The 20,203-nt window shown below is 46.1% G+C and overlaps 1 protein-coding gene across 5 annotated transcripts in view; it reads right to left on the bottom strand.

Annotated features, from left to right (window-relative positions):
- The window catches only part of IL1R1 (interleukin 1 receptor type 1), an 83,826-nt gene that overhangs the window by 41,502 nt on the left and 22,121 nt on the right, over positions 1-20,203 (bottom strand). The window contains exon 1 of one of the 5 annotated variants that reach the window (XM_038772941.1): positions 10,752-10,769. The exons of 3 other annotated variants lie outside the window; for them this stretch is intronic. The gene's annotated coding sequence lies outside the window, so the exon portion shown is untranslated. Of the gene's footprint in view, positions 1-2,704; positions 2,858-10,751; positions 10,770-20,203 lie in introns of those variants that run through there. One more of the 5 variants, XM_038772932.1, reaches the window with a different exon arrangement.

Genomic DNA, 20,203 nt, shown 5'->3' on the forward strand with positions numbered 1-20,203 from the left:
TTTGGGTGGGCATCTGAACCACCTGTGGCTGGATCCCCTGCCGCCTCAGGCATTTGGGTGTCAGCACAGCCAGGTGGAGGTGGGTGACTACGTGCTGGTTGAAAGTTACAGCAGGTACCCAGAGCAATTCACTAGGGCCACGCTGGCCCCCTCCCCATCCCTTATCCCCCCACCCCACCCTGGGGACCATCCACCCGTCCCTCAATCATTCATTCTTTCAATCATATTTATTGAGCGCTTACTGTGTACAGACAACTGTACTAAGCGCTTGGGAAGCAGCGTGGCTCAGTGAAAAGAGCCCGGGCTTTGGAGTCAGAGGTCATGCGTTCAAATCCCAGCTCTGCCAATTGTCAGCTGGGTGACTTTGGGCAAGTCACTTCACTTCTCGGAGCCTCAGTTACCTCATCTGTAAAATGGGGATTAAGACTGTGAGCCCCCCGTGGAACAACCTGATCACCTTGTAACCTCCCCAGCACTTAGAACAGTGCTTTGCACATAGTAAGCGCTTAATAAATGCCATTATTATTATTATTATTATTACAACGAAGCAATAAAGAGAGACAATCCCTGCCAACAACTGGCTCACAGTCTACAGCGGGGGAGACGGACAACAATACCTCCTCCATCTCCTCCAGGAGGCCTTCCTGGACTAAGCCCCCCTTTACCTCAGCTCCCCCTCTCCCCCACATCACCCCGACTTGCTCTCTTTGCTCTACTCTCCCTCCCTGCCCAACACTTGTGTATATATGTACATATCTATAACTCTATAGCAATACCTGTTTTACTTGTTCTGATGTGAATATATATTCATTCAATCATATTTATTAACAATGATGGCATTTTTTAAGGGCTTACTATATGTGAAGCACTGTTCTAAGCGCTGGGGGGATACAAGGTGATCAGGTTGTCCCATGTGGGGCTCACAGTTTTAATTCCCATTTTACACATGAGGGAACTGAGGCACAGAGAAGTTAAGTGGCTTGCCCAAGGTCACACAGCTGACAAGTGGCAGAGTCGGGATTTGAACCCATGACCTCTGGCTCCCAAGCCCGGGCTCTTTCCACTGAGAGCGATTACTGTATGCAGAGCATGGTACCAAGTGCTTGGAGAGTAATAATAATAATGATGGTATCTGTTAAGCGCTTGCTATGTGCCAAGCACTGCTCTAAGCGCAAGTACAACTTGGCAACAGATAGAGACAATCCCTGCCCATTCTATTTATTTATACTGATGCTCTTGGTGCCTGCTTATTTGCTTTGCTTTCTGTCTCCCCCCTTCTAGACTGCGAGCCCGTTTTGGGCAGGGATCGTCCCTCTTTGTTGCTGAATTGTACTTCCCAAGCACTTAGTCCAGTGCTCTGCACACAGCAAACACACAATAAATACGATTGGATGGATGGATGAATGAATGAATGAGAAGCAGCATGGCTCAGTGGAAGAAGCACGGGCTTGGGAGTCAGAGGTCATGGGTTCAAATTCCGCTCCGCCACTTGTCAGCTGTGTGAACTTGGGCAAGTCACTTAACTTCTCTGTGCCTCAGTTACCTCACCTGTAAAATGGGGATTAAGACTGTGAGCCCAACGTGGGACAATCTGATCACCTGGTACCCCCCACCCCCCAGCGCTTAGAACAGTGTTTCGCACATAGTGAGCGCTTAACAAATGCCATCATTATTATTAAATAGGGATTAAGACTGTGAGCCCGTCGTGGGACAAACTGATCACCTTGTATCCCCCAGCGCTTAGAACAGTGCTTTGCACATAGTAAGAGCTTAACAAATATCATTATTATTATTATTATTATTATTAATGAGCGAATCCAATCAACCTATGCATCAGGCAAAAACTCCTCACCCTCGGCTTCAAGGCCCTCCATCACCTCGCCCCCTCCTACCTCACCTCCCTTCTCTCCTTCTCCAGCCCAGCCGGCACCCTCCGCTCCTCCGCCGCTAATCTCCTCACTGTGACTTGTTCTAGCCTGTCCCGCCGTCGACCCCCGGCCCACATCCTCCCCCTGGCCTGGAATGTCTTCCCTCCGCCCATCCGCCAAGCTAGCTCTCTTCCTCCCTTCAAAGCCCTACTGAGAGCTCACCTCCTCCAGGAGGCCTTCCCAGACTGAGTCCTCTCCTTCCTCTCCCCCTCCTCATCCCCCCCTTACCTCCTTCCCCTCCCCACAGCACCTGTATGTATGTATATATGTTTGTACGTATTTATTACTCTATTTGTACATATTTACTCTATTTATTCTATTTTGTTAATATGCTTTGTTTTGAGAAGCAGCGTGGCTCAGTGGAAAGAGCCTGGGCTTTGAAGTCAGAGACAATGGGTTCAAATCCCAGCTCCGGCAATGGTCAGCTGTGTGACTTTGGGCAAATCACTTCACTTCTCCGGGCTCCAGTTGCCTCATCTGTAAAATGGGGATTAAGACTGTGAGCCCCCCCGTGGGACAACCTTGATCACCTTGTAAGCTCCCCAGTGCTTAGAACAGTGCTTTGCACATAGTAAGCACTTAATGAATGCCATCATTATTAGTATTATTATTTTGTTCTCTGCTAGACTGTGAGCCCGCTGTTGGGTAGGGCCCGTCTCTCTATGTTGCCAACTTGGACTTCCCAAGCGCTTAGTGCAGTGCTCTGCACACAGTAAGCGCTCAATAAATACGACTGAATGAATGAATCCCTCCCCACCGCGGTCTCCCGGCCTTACCGCTCGGCGAGCAGCCTCAGTTTCCCGGTCAGGCGCTCCCGGATGGATGGACGGTTGGGCCGGGATCAGGACGGAGCCTCCCTCTGTCCGGCGCCCAGGGCTCCCTTTCCTCTCCTCTTCCTCCCTTTCCCTTCCACCGGCTCCGCCCCCCGGCCTCTCGGGCGAGGGGGCGAGGGGGCCACGGCCGAGGGTCTCATCCCCGCGGGAAGCAGAGTTTCCCGTCGCCCCGGAGACGGGGCGGGGATTCCCCCCGCCTCCAGGCCCCCGGAATCCGGGCGGGGAACCCCCTCCCTCCCCTCCCCCGGACCTACAAACGCTGGCGAATCCATTCAATCGTATTTATTGAGCGCTTACTGTGTGCACAGCCCTGTACTAAGCGCTTGGGAAGTACAATTCAGCAACAGAGACACCCCCTGCCCACAGCGGGCTCACAGTCTAGAAGGGGGGAGACAGGCATCAGTAGCCTCAGTACAAATAAATAGAATTATAATAATGCTAATGGCATTTATTAAGCGCATACTATATGCAAAGCACTAGATATATACACATCATTACTATATTTAAAATTACATATAAATAGACGTATATAGCACTTTTGTATACTTTGAGGCACAGAGAGGTTAATGGAAAAAGCATGACTATATTTAGAATTATATATAAATAAATAGATGCATATCAATCAATCAATCCAATCATCAATCGTATTTATTGAGCGCTTACTGTGTGCAGAGCGCTGTACTAAGCGCTTGGGAAATACAAGTTGGCAACATATAGAGACAGTCCCTACCCAACAGTGGGCTCACAGTCTAAAAGGGGGAGACAGAGAACAAAACCAAACATACTAACACAATAAAATAAATAGAATAGGTATGTACAAGTAAAATAAATAAATAAATAAATAAATAAAGTAATAAATATGTGCAAACATATATACATATATACCGGTGCTGTGGGGAAGGGAAGGAGGTAAGATGGAGAGGAGGACGAGGGGGAGAGGAAGGAAGGGGCTCAGTCTGGGAAGGCCTCCTGGAGGAGGTGAGCTCTCAGTAGGGCCTTGAAGGGAGGAAAAGAGCTAGCTTGGCAGATGGACAGAGGGAGGGCATTCCAGGCCCGGGGGGATGACGTGGGCCGGGGGTCGACGGCAGGACAGGCGAGAACGAGTCAAGGTGAGGAGATTACCGGCAGAGGAGCGGAGGGTGCGGGCTGGGCTGTAGAAGGAGTATATAGCACTAGAAGTGTATATAGCACTTATGTGTATTTTGACTTTGAGGCACAGAGAGGTTAATGGAAAAAGCATAATTACTATATTTAGAATTATATATAAATAAACATACATATATAGCACTTATGTATATTTTGACTTTGAGGCACAGAGAGGTTAATGGGAAAAGCATGGGCTTGGGAATCAGAGGTCACGGGTTCTAATCCCGACTCTGCCACTTGGCCACAGTGGTTTGCACATAGTAAGCGCTTAACAAATGCCATCATTATTATTGGCAGCTGTGTGACTCTGGGCAAGTCACTTCACTTCTCTGTGCCTCAGTTCCCTCATCTGTAAAATGAGGACTAAGACTGTGAGCCCCACGTGGGGCAAACTGATGACCTTGTATCTACCCCCGGTGCTTAGAACAGTGTTTGGCACATAGGAAGCGCTTAACAAATACCATCATTATTATTATTCAGTGACTTTCCTCAAGTCACCCAGGAGACAAGTGGCAGAGCTGGAATTAGAACCCAGGTCCATGTTTCTTCTCACAGAAGCTCTGAATCCCTGAACCCTCCCATCCCCAGGGTCATTCATTCAGTTGTATTTACTGTTTGCAGAGCACTGGACTAAGCACTTGGAAAGTACATCCCATCCCTCTCCCCTGCTCCTGAAGTTGCTTCTGCGAGGAGCAAGCACCCCAGTGGAGGGGAAGCCCCCACAGTCTAAGCCCCCTGATGTCCTGGCCAGCTCAGAGGGATTGGCCTGGGGATTACCTGCTCCACCAGGGAGAGGTACAAGGGGCCTGGGATCAGCTGGGGCGGGGGGGCGGGGAGGTTGCTTTCAGACAGCAGTGGGAGAGCAATAATCATAATAATAATAATGGTATTTGCTAAGCGCTTACTATGTGCCAAGCACTGTTCCCATCACTAAGAAGCACTGGGGTAGATACAAGGTAATCAGGTTGTCCCATGTGGGGTTTACAAGCTTTACTCCCCATTTTACAGACAAGGTAAATGCGGCACAGAGAAGTGAAGTGACTTGCCCAAGGTCACACGGCAGACAAGTGGCAGACCAGGGATTAGAACCCACATCCTCTGACTCCCAAGCCCATGCTTTTTCCACTAAACCATGCTGCTTCTCTACCTCCCCACCCCCTCTCCCATTCTGCCCTGGGCTGGTCACTGTCCAATTGGACAGTGTGTGGGCAACGGCACAAATCGCCATCAGGGGCCAGCCCCTGAGGAGAGGCGCTAAGCTAGGGTCATTCCTACACAAGAAGCGTGGGAAGAAAAGCTTTCTTTCTCCCAAACAGGGCATTTTAATAACATGCCTGTGTCTCAGCCTCCTGCAGGCTGCTTTGGATCAGGGGGCTGAGTAACTGAAAATACAAATATGCTTGCTTGCAAAGAAAAAAAAAATCTGCCACTATCTATTTTTTTTCCTTCTACTTCTTGGAACTCTTGGTGACTTCACACATAGCCACAAAGTTCTGCAGGACCCAAATCACAAACCGCTGGCCTAGATGACTTCCTCCATTCCCCCAGTACACTTTCGGGGCAAACAAGCACATGTTTCCCTTGACAGCCCTGAACACACCTACCTATTCATACCAGACCTGTGCCATTCCCACGCAGGGGCCCTGAGATGCTTTCAGGAGCTGTGCTGACAGCTACTTAGACTTGAAGGAATCCTGACTTCCAGGGCAGATCCTAGAAAATCCTCCTGTTATAGATAGAGCCAGTGCCGTGAAGACATATCTGCCTGTAGAATGGGAGTACCGTTCTTACAGCTGGTGTATCCAGTTTTAGACTGTGAGCCCACTGTTGGGTAGGGACTGTCTCTATATGTTGCCAATTTGTACTTCCCAAGTGCTTAGTACAGTGCTCTGCACACAGTAAGCGCTCAATAAATACGATTGATGATGATGATTTCCTGGGACACTTTGGAATCCAGAGCCCATCACCAAAGCTTCTGCCTCTGCTGTCAATCACAGTGTCCCTTAGTTTGACTTTAATAAGAACATGGGCCCCGTACTTGAAAGCCAGCTGATATGTGAATGGATGTATTTTATTCTTGTTTGCTCCTTTCATATTTTTTTCTTTGATTTAGGCATATAATGGAATGCCCTTTGTCAAACAATAAGAATAATGGTATTTGTTAAGTGCTTACTATGTGCCAAGTACTGTTCTAAGCACTGATGAAAACAAAAGCCAGCTTCAGCTACCTTTTCCTAATGTTTTAGTCTTATCCATTCTTTTCTCAATTTGTTCCCTTGAAAACTCTAGTAGAATAAGTGGTTATTTTTGATCTTTACTCTTTTTTTTTTAGTTAATTTATACTATAATTTACGATCTGCTGCTCTATCCAAATATAGTAGTTATTCGATAACTTAAGGAATGTGTTCATGTACTACATATGGCAGAACTAATAATAATAATAATTGGCATTTGTTAAGCGCTTACTATGTGCAAAGCACTGTTCTAAGCACTGGGGAGGATACAGGGTGATCAGGTTGTCCCACGTGGGGCTCACAGTCTTAATCCCCATTTTACAGATGAGGTAACTGAGGCCCAGAGAAGTTAAGTGACTTGCCCAAGATCACACAGCAGACATGTGGCGGAGTCGGGATTTGAACCCATGACCTCTGACTCCAAAGCCCGTGCTCTTTCCACTGAGCCACGCTGCTTCTCTGTGGACTAATAGTCCACAGAAAGTAGGTTTATTTGTTTATAGGTGAAAATCCACCTCAATCAGGGGCAGAAGCATGGCTTGATTACTTGGGCAAAATCTTGGAATTTTCCCAGGAGCAGAAAGAAGGACTGTATAGACTGTAGTTTGCTGTGAGATGCTGATTGCCTAGTTAATCTCTTTAGAGCTTTGTTCCCTTAAGTAAAATTGCATACTAAAAGTTGAGTCAAATTCTAAATAAACTTCATAACAGAAAATTAAATAAGGAATGAAATGGTATTCTACCTAGACAGCATTGTCTTTTCTTACTGTTTCTCCATTTTACATTTGGACCCTTAGAGCGACACATTTTGGAATGACAATGAGAAGGGTGGGGAGGAACTAGATAGTAGAAAGAACAGGAAGGTTATCGAGAAGCACAAGAGAAAAATAATTTCGGGAAAAACAGAGGACATTTTTAATTTAGCTTTAAAAATAAATCATTAACAGGATTGTCCCAGCTTGGGATGGAAAGGAATTTTTAATATTTTCCATTTCAATTGGAAAGCTTGAATTGAATTTGAAAACCTCTAGATGGAGAAAGTCTCATGGAAACTTGGCTTAGAGCCCCACTAAACTTACTACAGTCAGTTTCAATTTTCTTTTACTATTCCTTCTTTAAAGTGATGTTTCAGTTTTGCTAACCATTTAATGAAATATTATAGGTTTTCTTTTTAGCTGTTACTTGAAGTTTTACTCTACATTGTCCGGAGTTGTGTGGTCCACGAGAGAGTCTCTTGGGATCAGAAAAGGTAGAAATGGAGCAAGAGTCTGTAAGTCAAGAAATTTTTTGTAATTTGGCAGAAAAATGTAAAGCTGGACCAAATTGTTGTTCAGGTCCCTGACTGACATTGTTGTTGTTTTTTCTATTCAGGTGATTCCTTTTCTAAATGTATAAATTAATACAGAAATAATACTTTACATCTCAAAAAAAGGGCCCCAAAGCCATTTCACTCAGAGAATTTGAAGTTGGCTAAGCTGCAGGATGGAAATAGCTCAAGACCAGCGCTCATGGAAAGAGCACTATTAAAAAAACCAAGGTTACCACTTCAAACTGAAAAAATAACCTTTCCCAAATAGGTCAACATGATAAGGAGGTTACAAATAGATAGAGATCAGTGAAGAAGGGAAATATTTACCACCTTCTACAACCTATTTCCATGAGAGTGGTGGGCAGGGAGGAAATGGGGAAAAGTGAGGAGGAATGGATATAGAGGGTGCCTCTCTTTCTGCTTTTTCCTCCATCTCTTTTTCATGGATTACTCTGGGCAGTTGGGGAGAGGGATGGAAGAGTGTGAGGAGACAGGAAGAAGCAGAAGGGAGGGAGAGAAGTGGAGGAGAAGCAGGGAGCAGGAAGCCCTACTTAATCAATCAATCAATCAATCGTATTTATTGAGCGCTTACTGTGTGCAGAGCACTGTACTAAGCGCTTGGGAAGTACAAGTTGGCAACATATAGAGAAGGTCCCTACCCAACAGTGGGCTCACAGTCTAGAAGGGGGAGACAGAGAACAAAACAAAACATATTAAAATAAAATAAATAGAATAGATATGTACAAGTAGAATAAATAGAGTAATAAATACGAACAAACATATATACATATATACAGGTGCTCTGGAGAAGGGAAGGAGGTAAGGCGGGGGGGGATAGGGAGGGGGAGGAAGGGGAGAGGAAGGAGGGGGCTCAGTCTGGGAAGGCCTCCTGGAGGAGGTAAGCTCTCAGTAGTGCCTTGAAGGGGGGAAGAGAGCTAGCTTGGCGGACGGGCAGAGGGAGGGCATTCCAGGCCAGGGGGATGACATGCGCTGGTGGTCGACGGCGAGACAGGTGAGAATGAGGCACAGTGAGGAGATTAGTGGCAGAGGAGCGGAGCGTGTGGGGTGGGCTGTAGAAGGAAAGAAGGGAGGTGAGGTAGGAGGGGGCGAGGTGATGGACAGCCTTGAAGCCGAGGGTGAGGAGTTTCTGCCTGATGCGTAAGTTGATTGGTAGCCACTGGAGATTTTTGAGGAGGGGAGTAACATGCCCAGAGCGTTTCTGGACAAAGACAATCTGGGCAGCGGCGTGAAGTATGGATTGAAGTGGGGAGAGACAAGAGGATGGGAAACCCACTTCTAAACCCCTCAGGCTAAGTCCTTGAGTTCCACAGGGCAGAGATGGCAAAGAAAATTGCCTGTTCCCCCTGTGGTATCTCAGATGGTTTGTTAGTCAATAAGTATTTCCCGAGGGCCCACAAGGAGCCAACAGGCCCTCGGGGCTCAAACCAAGCCCTTGAAAGATGAAGTAAAGATGTGTCTGGGGTCCACAGTGAGGTTTTGAATATTATACTCCTCCATTTTCCAAACTCTTGTGCAAGTCAGACTCTTGTGCCTATTCCTAGGCCTCGGGAATACTCCAGTGCCCCAGTGGGGGCCCATGTTCTCTGGATTGGACAGGTCCTGGGTTGGAGAGGGTTGTGATTCAATCTGAAAGGGCCAGCCTGGCTTTTCCAAGTCAGGGGAAAACAGGGTCACTTGGACAGGGTCCGGGATCCCCAACTACAAACCATAACCCCTGAGGAAATTCCAGAAAACAGGCCCATCACCCAGGGCCACAGATTCAGGCCCAACCTGGCACTGGATCGGACTTCTTAGGGCTGTTTCCATCAGTACCTGGACGTTACTCTGCTCTGAGCCTCCTCCCTTCTCTTTCCTCCCAATTCCCCTGCAGATCAATCAATCAATCAATGATATTTGTGGAGCCTTTACTATGTACGGAGCACTATCCTAAGTGCTTGGTAGAGTAACAGAATTAGCAGACACATTCACTGTCAGTGATGAGCTTACAGTCTAGAGCAACCCTCTCTGTTCTGGGACACAGGCAGCCTCTGGATTTGCAAATCAACTTTGGTACAGTTCATGTCATACACCCAGTATAGTCTAGGTATAAATTGATAATGATAATGGTATTTGTTAAGCACTTATTATGTGCCAAGCACTAAAGGAACTTAGCCAACCATAAAAATTACATTGGGTAAATGATACAAGCCAGGCAAATGAGCCCCAGAGGAATAAACAGGATTTCACCCCTCATCCCTCCCACCCCCAACTCCCATACAAGAGAGGGACAAAGGGAGGGGGCAGTGGCAGAGTTGGAGGTGGAACGACTTTATACAAAGGAATCACCAGAAAATGAAGAGACTTTCAAGGAGAAAAATGAGATGATTGCTAAATGTGACTTTGACAGTGATCACCTGACAGACTCTCCTTGGTGTGGAGCTGAAGCCATACTCATTGGAAGCTGCCCCACACTTCGGGACTGATCTTCTGCGCATTCACCCTGAATCATTGTTACTGCAGAACCCAGCTCCAGCAACCCAGTGGCAGAAGTGACAGCAACCAGCATCACCTGTCTGCCTTACTTTCCTCCCACTCTCCTTGTGCTAATGCCCTCCCTTGCTCCCCACCACCAACCTCCATCTACTCTGATTTTCTTGGGGAAAATGGGATCTGGGAGAAAAGAGAAGTGAAAAAGAAGAAAGAAAATGCTGAAAACCACTTTAGAAGGAGCAAAATGATTTTGTGAAGTCACAATGCCCTCAAAGCATACCACCAACTGGATGTGTAATCTGTGTGGATATATTCAAATATTTACACAGTGGTTATGCAAATAACCAAAGATGATTACAGTCAGTGTCCCTGAAGTAAAGCAACCAAGCCTCTTCCATGTCCATCACTGGGCTTGATTACCTTGTTTCCATCTGATCCCCGTCACAGTAGAGTCATGTCTTATCAGTTCCTAATATCGCTTCCCTTTTTCTGCTCCTAGTAAGTTGTAATTAAACTCTGTCAAGCCTCTATGGACTAGGGTCGGATCCTATTCAGGACACAGAAGGGCTTCCTTCCCCATTTCCTCTTCTCTCTGATGCCCTCCCTCCCTCCCACCCCCGCTCCACACCCACCAAACCTGCAGGAATCCACGGTGGGACCCCTGCCAGTTACAGTGCCTGTTTAGTTCCCGCACATCAAGCAGAAACTTCTCACTGCTGATGACTTCGAGGCTCCCCACTGACTCTCTCCATCTTTTGTATTGGCCCTCTTCATATACTCCCCAGGGTGAAAAGTAAGATGTTTTACTTACCAGAACATCCAGGCATTTAAAATCGTGTAGGCTGCTTTTGCCTCATCCAATCTCAATCTGCTCCAATACACACAATGCAGAGAATCCCAAACAACTGTGGGAGGGAGGGGATGGCAGTCTGGCCCTCACACCACCAATCCACAGTACGGAGCTCCAGGGACCCAGCCGCAGAAGTGACAGCAACTAGCACAGTCCCTCCTCCTCTTTCTCCTCCCACACTCCTCTGGCTAATGCCTTCTCTTCCTCCCTACCATCAACGTCTGCCTTTCCTCATCTTCTTGAGAGACATGGGAGCTGAAAGAGGTGAAGAAGTGGAAGAAAAAAGTTCAAGCCACTACTTTAAAAGGAGCAAAATGATTTTATGACGTCAAAACTGGAGTCTCACTAGTCCAGAGTCCCCAGTCATATGTTCCAGATTATATCCTGAGCAATGGGCAGTGGGAGGCTTGGCTCCAAATTTTAAAAGGAAGCAGCATTCACTGGAACCACTGCCCCAGAACTTACTGTTTTCCAGTACAGTCTTCAGCATTCCAGATGGTTCAGTCTTTCAGGCTTGCTTTCCCACTGCTACTCCCCAGGTCTCACTTTCTAACTGCACCAGGCTCTCCACTGTTCCACCTCCAATGTCTGACTCACACTATTTCCCCAGCCTGGAGCTCTCTCCCACTCCAAATCCAGCAGACTGCAGCTCCTTCTCCCTTCAAAGCCCTCCTGAAATCCCACCTCCAAGTAAACTTCCCCCGTTAATTCACAACATCCTAAGTTGCAGTTATGGTTCATACCCAACCTCAGCACCTATGTTTACATAAATGGTCAGGTCCTCTTTAACTTGTATTTTCACAATTTTTTAATTTTAATTTAATTTTAATGTTCATCTCCCTCTCTAGACTGTAAACTCCTTGTGGGCAGGGACCATGTCTATCAACTCTAGTGAACTGTACTCTCTTAAGCCTTAGTACAATGCTAGGCGTACAGTAAGTGCTCAATAAATATCCCTGACTGATCGATGTTTTGTATAATATGTGATAAAACTAGGGAAAATCATTGTGCATATGCATATGATACAGATCAAAGTATCTGTACCGTACTTTGACAACTCTACACTGTGAGCTGTCTTTAATTTCTTAAACTTGTGTTTCTTCAAGACACTGCATTATAAGATAACCGATGTATATGTGAAACACATTCAATCATTTATTTCATTCAGTTAATCATATTTATTGAGCACTTACTGTGTGCAGAACACTGTACTAAGCTCTTGGGAGAGTGCAATATAACAATATAACACACATTCCTTGCACACAATGAGCTTACAGTCTAGAGAGGGAGACAGACAATAATATAAACAAATACATTTCAGATATGTACATAAGTGATGTGGGGCTGGGAGGGGTGTTGAATAAAGGGAGCAAGTCAAGGTGATGAAGAAAGGAGTGGGAGAAGAGGAAAGGAGGGTTTAGTCAGGGACCACCACCCTTCCAGTCTCAAAAGCCCATAACCTTGGCGCTATCCTCGACTCCTCTCTCATTCCTCCCACATATTCAATCCATCACTAAATCCTGTTGATCCCTCCTTCACAACATCATTAAAACCCTCCCTTTCCTCTCCACCCAAACTGCTACCACGTTAATACAATCACTTAACCTATCCTGCCTGGATTACTGCATCAGTCTCCTTGCTGACCTCCCAGCCTCCTGTCTCTCCCTACTCCAGTCCATAATTCACTCTGCTGCCGGGATCATTTTTCTATAAAAATGTTCAGGACATGTCTCCCCACTCCTCACAGAACTCTAGTGGTTAACCATCCACCTCTGCGGCAAACAAAACTCCTTACCATTTGCCTTCAAGCACTCAATCATCTTGCCCCTCTTACCTCACCTCACTACCCTCTTACTATAACCCAGCCTGCACATCTTGCTCCTCTAATGCTAACCCTCTCACTGTGCTCGATTTCACCTATCTTGACGCCGATCCCTCTTCCCACATCCTACTTCTGGCCTGGAATGCCTTCCCTCATCAAATCCAACAGACAATTACTCTCCTCCCTGCTTCAAAACCTTATTGAAGGCACATCTCCTCAAAGAGGCCTTCCCTGACTTAGCCCCCCTTTCCTCTTCTCCCACTCCTTTCTACATCACCCTGACTTGCTTTCTTTGTTCTTCCCCTCCTCCCCCCCCCATAGCACTTTTGAATGTATCTTTAATTTATTTAGTTCTATTAATGTCTATCTCCCCCCTCTAGATTGTAAGCTCATAATGATTAGGGAATGTGTCTAATTATTGCTATATTGTACTCTCCCAAGCACTTAGTGCAGTGCTCTGCACACAGTAAGTGCTCAATAAATATGACTGAATGAATGAAATGAATGAATGAAAGGCCTTTTGGAGGAGATGTGCCTTTGATGAGGCTTTGAAGAGGAGGAGAGTAATTGTCTATCAGATATGAGGGAGAAGGGCATTCCAGGCCAGAGGGTGAGAGGTCAGCAGTGAGATAGACGAGTTTGAGGTACAGTGAGAAGGTTAGCATTAGTGGAGTGAAGTGTGTGGGCTAGGTTGACATACTCATGCTACTTCCTGTTATGTCCTGTTCGTCTGCCTGCTCTCTTTATTTATAAATAATTTGTCTTAGAAATTATGCATTTATAAATGTATAAATAATTGTCTTCCTGCTTCCTTCCTCCATTAGATTGTAAGCCTCTAGAGGCCTTCCCCAATTAAGCCTTCTTTTCCCCATTTCCCTCTCCCTCCCATGTCATCTATGCACTTAGATCTGTGACCTTTGGGCATTTGATATTTGCCTTACTCTCAGCCCCACAGCACTTTTGTACATATCTATAAATCATATATTATAAACTATTCATTTATTTAATCTCTCTCTCCTCCTCTACACTATATGTTTGTTGTGTCTACCAACTCTGTTGCAGTCTACCCTCCCAAAGAGCTAGTACAGTGCTCTGCACACAGAAAACGTTCAATAAATGCCACTGATTGACTGATTGATTGACTGAAGGCAGAAGCTATGTATTTTGTTCCTGTTGTACTCTCATGGTGCTTAGTACACATGGTTTTACTGATACTTCTGATGCTATGGGGGCAGTGGGAATTCCCTGTGCTCTGGGGGAGTTAGGGGAGAAGTGGCAGGAGGGGATGCAGAGGGACTGACAGTTAGCTCTACCCCCTCCTTTGCCCCAACTCTGGGGAAGATCAGACCCAGAGCCTAAACAGAATTAATGGGGACTCCTGCCATGCCTGCTGATCTCTCTCCCAAAACACAACTTCACTGACAAAAAGGCAGAACACTTCAGAGAAACAAACTTTAAAATAACTAGTGGAAGCACAAAACTTCAAAAGAAAAAAAAACGAAAAGCATTCTCTTACTAGAACCCCTTGCCTGGGTAGTGTGACATGACACAGCTGACACTAAAAGCTATCCAAAGTAAAACAAACACCACATCCAAGGATCATTAGGGATTTACCAGAAAAGTAACCTTTCGCCTCATTTCCTGTCACAAGCCCACAAAAGTAATTCTCCAAATGCCAGAGTGCAGCTGATCCTCTCCAGTTCCATGGCTAAAATCTTCACTAAGGCTTAGTCATTTCCCTATCCTTCCCTCTCCCTGACCTTGCCTCGATTCTGGATGTCATTGACCAAGCAGTCTTCCTCACCCATTGCTGGAACTGTTGCTCCCCTTTCCAGATCCTTTCCCTGCTTCCTCAGAGTCTCCTGAATCACTTCTGAACACCCTGTTCTTTCTCTCAAAATGCCTACCCCCCAACCCCCCTCCATCTCATTCCTCATTTCCCACACATCTCCATCAGCGCCAACCAAGGATGCTTCCACTCCACAGTTTCTTTTTTTTTCCAGTCCCCTTTTCATGGAGACTTGCAGTGTGCAGAGAACTCTACTAAGCATTTGGAAGAGTACAACAGAGTAAACAGACACGATCTCTGCCCTCAAAAAGCTTATAATCTAGTGGATGAGACAGACACTAAATTACAGGGTAAACTGGAAAGGAGCAGAGACAGTGCTGGTTTCAAGATATTTGGCTGCCCCGAAACCAAAGACAAATTCCCAGCCTCCCTTCGCATGGTTGCTCAGGTGTGATGCTGGACACACAGTATGATGTCATGGAGAACATTTTGCAGAAGTCCCAGAGTCTTTCCAAACCCAAGTCAAGAATATAATAATGGTGAAAACAAGCAATCTACTACCAATTTAATCGTGCAATTAGCAGATCTCAAAGTCTCAAAAGTTCTGAATAAAAATCACCTCAGAGCCATGAGGCCATCCCTCTGCCTCATTACCTCCTGCCCACTCTGCTGGTGTCCCTGAGGTGGCTGTCCCTCCTGCTTCAAACTTGAGTTGGCCCTGGCCAAAGGGAATCCCTGCCAGCAGGCTCAGGTCCCAGCCCCAGGGCATGTGGGGTTTCTCTCCCACTCCCTATTTTCTGTTGCCACCACGGCTGCCCTACCAGTCCACATCCTCCATCTCATGACCAGAAAAGCCCTAGACTGCAGCTGGGCATGTGGCTTGACTCGTGGTGTGCTGGGGACAGGGGTGGCAGGAGCCTTTGGCCTGCACCCAGAGCCAAAGATGGTCATAGAAACCGTTGGGGCATTAGCAGAGGCAGAGGAGATGATGCAATATGAAAAATAAAAAGGCTTTTACCTTCTCCCCAAAGCGTGTGCGCGCGCACACACACACACACACACTCTTTCTCTTTCTCCTATTCCCCTTCATCTTCTCATTCTTCCCATGCATCTCCTCCTTCTCCCCTTCTACAACTCCCTTTAGACCCCCTCTTTTCCTTCCTTGTCTTCTCCCTCTTTTCCCCCTTTCCCCCTTTCTTGTCCTCAAAGTCCCACGTCTTCCAAAGGCCTGCCCTCAACACCCTCCCCTAGCTCATCTCTGCATTTAGGATGGCGACCTGCTCTTTGACCCTACGCCTAGGACTGGTGACACCTAGGACAGTGAAACATAGGCCAGTGACACCGGGGTCAATGATGCAGAGGCCAGTGACAGTGGGATACCACAGCCCTTTGTGCTAGCAACATGGAGAAGCGTACCATAGTGGATAGAGCACAAGCCTGGGAGTCAGGAGTTCATGGGTTCTAATCCCAGGTCCACCACTTGTCTGCTGTGTGGCCTTGGGCAAGTCACTTTACTTCTTTGGTGCCTCAGTTACCTCATCTGTAAAATGGGGATGAAGATTGTGAGGCCTATGTGGGACAGGGACTGTGTCCAACCTGATGTGCTTGTATCCATCCCAGTGCTTAGTACAGTGCCTAGCACATAGTAAGCCCTTAACAGATACAATAATAATAATAATTATTATTATTTTTCCATAATTTATTTCTTTATATTAATGTTGGTCTGCCCCTTTATACTGTAAGCTCATTGAGGGCAGGGAATGTGTCTGTTATATTGTTATACTGTACTCTTCCAAGCACTTAGTAGAGTGCATTGCATACAGTAAGGTCTCAATAAATACAACTGATTGATTGATTGATTGATACCAAGCTTTTGGTAGCACACTCAGGTGGACATTTAAAGGGCCCATTGGAATGTGTGGTTTGTTTGAGCTCGTCAATAGGCACAGAGACCCTTTAAACACCCCACAGCCCTCCTTGCCCACCAACAAAGCACTGAACCCTGGCCAGGCTCCAGAACACCAAGGACAGGTCAGGAACAGGCTGACCTGGTGCTAGAGACCTCTGCAAGGTACTCACTTACCCAACCTTTCTGTAAATACTCAGCAAAGCTGTGGGTTGGTAATCAGTGTTAGGATCTGGGAACGGGCCAGACGAGGGTGAGTCAGTGGGTGTGTTATCACCGAGGCTGCCATACCTAAGGTAAGCCCAGACCAGGATTGTGCCACTTGAGGCCACCCATCCCCTCCTTTATCCCCAGCCCACCTCTCACCATTCAACTATGAGTGAAGATGACAGAATGGGCAGAACGACCATCTGTGCAATAGAAGGAGAAATGGTGGATGTGTGTGCTTGTGTGTCTGTGTGTGTGTGTGTGCCTGTGTGTGTGCGCACATGCACATGTGCGTGCATACATGTGTAGGTGAGGGTGGGGGTGCATATCTAATATCTGTTCTGCCCAACCTGAGAGAGATCTGCAATATCCCCAGAATGCCTTACCCAACCTGACCCACCCATGGTACCAACAGCAGAAATGAAGGTTGGAGTCAGGCAAGTAGACTTCCTTTGTGGATGGTGAGTGGGCTGCAAAAAGAGTCTGCGGGCAAGAGTTGGTGGTCTGTGGGTCCAGAGTGAATACAGGAGGGTGGTGTGGTGAAGGAAAAGGTCCACTTGGAATCCCCTTCAGTCCAAAGTTGCTCACTATACCCACTCCACACCTAAATCTAAGCTCTAAGTCCCCCAAACTCCTGGATGGCAAGGGCAATTCTAGAGGCTCCCACAGCCCCACACGCTTCCACCACAGCTTCAAATCTCCTCAGGGGAGAGCACTGGGGTCAGAAGCCACTTGGTTCATTTCGGAAGCTAGCCTCCTTCCATTCCTGCCAAACGGCTCCTACAAACCTCTGAGCTATGAACCACCCCCGACCTAGGGCCTCTGCAGACTGGAACTGGACACAGGGATCTTTGCTGGTCCTATCCATAGTAGAGCAGCCCGGAAAGCTCCAGAAACAGGTGAGGACCCTGGACTGTGTCCTTGAGGCTCCCCTTCAGTCGGCGCCTTTCCCAAATCCAACGTATTGGTATTGATGGAAAGTGGGAACCTAAAGCCCCCAACTACCAGTATCAACAACACTGATTGCTGGATCCATTTCCTCAGAGAGTTTATAATCTGACAGTAGGGGTAGTGCATAAAAATGGATGACTATGCCACAGTTCAAAGTGAGAAAAGTTGAGATAACAGACACAAATAAATAAATGCACCATTAATAGCCAGATAAGTACGAGCGGCCTGTGAAATGGCATGATTGGGAAGGTGGGGAAATGAGTCCAGGAAGGCCTCATAGGCATGGCTTTTTTAGCAGATTTCAAAAAAATGGAAGGATGTGGTTTGGTGAAACTGAGAAGGAAAGGTGCTTTAGGCAGGGGAAAAGGTGAGAACAGTGAGCCTCTGGTGAGAGAGTTGAGAGCAAAGTTCACTTAGAAGATTTTGTTGGGAGGGGCAAATAGCATGAGCTGGGGTGAAGCGTGAGAGGAGAGCACTGGCTAAGTGATAGCCAGCTAGCCAGCCAACCACAGATGCTCAGGAATCTTTGTCTTTACAAATGACAATAATTGGAATTGTGGAGGGGAGTGACATGATCAGCCTAACCTCCTAGCAGGCTTTAAATTCCTCAAAGTAATCAATTGTATCTTTGGAGCGCTTACTGTGTGCACTATACTAAGCACTTGGAAAGGTACCATAGAGGTAAAAGCAGTGTGGCCTACTGGAAAGAGCATGGGGCTAGGAGTAAGAGGATCTGGGTTCTAATTCCAGGATCTGCTACTTGTTTGTTGTGTAAACTTAGGCAAGTCACTTCACTTCCCTGTGCCTCAGTTTCCTCATCTGCAGAAGAGGGAGTAAATTACCTAATCTCCCTCCCACTTAGACTGTGCTTTCCATGTGGGACAGGGACCACATCCCACCTGATCATCTTGTATTCATCTGAGCACCTAGTACAGTACTTGGCACACAGTAAATGCTTAACAAATACCACAATTCCAGCACTTAGAACTGTGCTTGGCACACAGTAAGTGCTCAACCAATACCATAATTATTATTATTAGAAAACACAATCAGCCTTCAAGGAGTTAACAATCTAATGGAATATAAAGTCTAACTATAAGAGTCCATTCCAAACAGCCTCATCAAAAAAGTGAAAGATTCTCCAGGGCATATTCTGCTTGTTATCACCTCCTCAGCCTTGAACATCTCCCCTTCCTTCTTCCTGTTGCTAATGTCCTTCTGGCATTTTGTGATAACCCTTCTGAAAAGGGACATTGTTCAAATTCTGGAGAGGTTGAGGATGGGAAAGGCATGGTAGGGGAGGAGTGATTATGATTAGCTCATGAAGAGAGCCCCAACTCATCATAAAAACAAAAAGCATTCCTAAAAATCAGCAAGCTGAGCTCATCAAACTTCAGGAGGCATTGATATTTTGCCCATCCCAATATTTTGGCAGTCTTGTTGTGTTTTCATGGTATTTGTTAAGCACTTTGTGTCAAGCATTGTTCTAAGTGCTGAGTAGGTACAAATTAATTAGGCTGGATACAGTTCCTGCCCTGACATGGGGCTCACAGTCTAAGTAGGAGGGAGACCATACACTGAATTCCCATTTTGCAGCTGAGGTAACTGGGCCACAGAGAAGTCAAATGACTTACTCAACGTCGCATAGCAGTCAAGTTGTTTTTTGATTAGTCAGTTCACTGTGTAATACTTTCCTTAGCAAGAAACAGAAATAACCTACCAATTTACAAGAAACAGAAATAACCTCCCAACTTACACCTAAGAGTGTGATGTAGATATGGATGTAGTTATTTAAAGGTCACGGATAGCGTACCTTTGGCGTCAATTAAGATTAATTGTATTATCCTGACAAGTGAATTCTTCAAAACTCAGCCTTTCATCTGGGCTACCTTGGGATTTTTTAATTTTATTTTATGGCATTTGTTAAGCACTTCCTATGTATCAAACATTGTTCTAAGCACTGGGGTAGATATCAGTTAGTCAGGTTGGACACAATCCCTGTCCTGCATGGAGTTCACAGTCTAAGTAGGAGGAGAACAGGTGTTTATTCCCCATTTTACAGATGAGGCAACTGAGGCACTGAGAAGTGAAGTGCCTTGCCCAAGGTCACAAAATAGGCAAGTGGGCAGAGCCAGGATTCTTACCATATATGATCATGTAAATAGTTTTATATGCCCTTTTCTGCTGGGTACTTTCTTTTGCTTTCTTGTACATTTGTTTTATGGCATTTGTTAAGCACTTTCCTGTGTCAACCAGTATTCTAAGTGTTGGGGGAGATACAAGTTAATCATGTCCCCCTTCTAGACTGTGAGCTCGTTGTTGGGTAGGGACCGTCTCTATATGTTGCCAACTTGTACTTCCCAAGCGCTTAGTACGGTGCTCTGCACACTGTAAGAGCTCAGTAAATACGATTGAATGAATGTCAGACATAGTCCCTGTCCCAAAGAGTGTTCGCAGTCTAAATAGAAGGGAGAACATATATTTTATTCTTATTTTCCAGTTGAGGAAACGGAGGCACAGAGAAGTTAAGTAATTGCCTAAGGTCACACAGCAGGCAAATAGGGAAGCTAGAATTTGATCCCAGGTCCTCTGATTCCCAGGTTTGTGCTCCTTACACTAGGCCACGCTGTTGCTTACTTTTGTTCATCATACAGTGCAACATTTGTCAGATTCAAAGCCAGCCTGTGGTGGCTTTAAAAGAGGACACAATTTTTGAAATTTGACAAACACAAAAATGA

Source organism: Tachyglossus aculeatus, chromosome 2 (assembly GCF_015852505.1).
Source record: "Tachyglossus aculeatus isolate mTacAcu1 chromosome 2, mTacAcu1.pri, whole genome shotgun sequence".
NCBI classification, from domain to species: Eukaryota; Metazoa; Chordata; class Mammalia; order Monotremata; family Tachyglossidae; genus Tachyglossus; species Tachyglossus aculeatus.